At 35.7% G+C, this 778-nt stretch overlaps 1 non-coding gene across 1 annotated transcript; it reads right to left on the bottom strand.

Annotated features, from left to right (window-relative positions):
* Nucleotides 1-440: 440 nt before the first annotated feature.
* LOC121224710 (small nucleolar RNA R71) lies at nucleotides 441-547 on the bottom strand. The gene has a single exon (XR_005922455.1). It is a non-coding gene; the product is annotated as a small nucleolar RNA R71 (small nucleolar RNA).
* Nucleotides 548-778: the final 231 nt, after the last annotated feature.

The raw sequence follows: 778 nt of genomic DNA, 5'->3' as shown, positions 1-778 counted from the left end.
ATTACAACTAGACCTATATACTTGCGGATACCGCATCATAATTCAATATATTATTGTAGTATTCACACTCTGGACATTAGTACGTCCAGAGGTAGTCAAGTTGTTGGCACCGTTGCCAGGGAGGCAACGTCACTAGGTTAATTTTAATTTTTGCACGTAAAAGAATAATTAAGAAATTTTGTGGTTATAGATACAATTTTATTTCATTTATTGTTACTAACCTTTTCTTTCTAGGTTTAGTGTATCACTTGTAATAGGGGCACACCTATTGTAATAGCCACAGATCTAGAGAAAATAATGTTTTTTTTTTGACTTTTCCACTTCTCCTTGATTGATAATGTTTTTTCTTGGTTAGACTCGTAGGCACCAGGGTCTATCACAACATTGGATAAACTTGTTGGAAAGTTATTGCAGAAGTTTTTCCCAATCAACAAAGTATACAACTAAGAAGAGAGATTATTGTTTTTGGACAAATGGAGGGAGAAAATTTCTATGAGGCATGGGAATGGGCCAAAATGTTGATTCAAAAATGCCCACACCATAGATTTCCTGAGTGGATGCGATTGCAGATATTTTATAATGGGTTGGACACAAATGCACGATCTGGATTAGACGGAGTAGCAGGAAGAACCCTTATGAACAGAACATACGAGAATGCATATGATATCGTCAAAAATATGGCTCTAAACTCCTACAAGTGGCCAATTGAATGATTCACATATATTAGAAACCCGCTATGGTAAAAGCTAGCCAAGAGGATGATAAGTATCAACAGTTA

Source organism: Gossypium hirsutum, chromosome D12, assembly GCF_007990345.1.
Source record: "Gossypium hirsutum isolate 1008001.06 chromosome D12, Gossypium_hirsutum_v2.1, whole genome shotgun sequence".
NCBI lineage: Eukaryota > Viridiplantae > Streptophyta > Magnoliopsida > Malvales > Malvaceae > Gossypium > Gossypium hirsutum.
The sequence above is the reverse complement of the archived record's forward strand: the minus strand, read 5'-3'. Positions and strand labels throughout refer to the sequence as shown.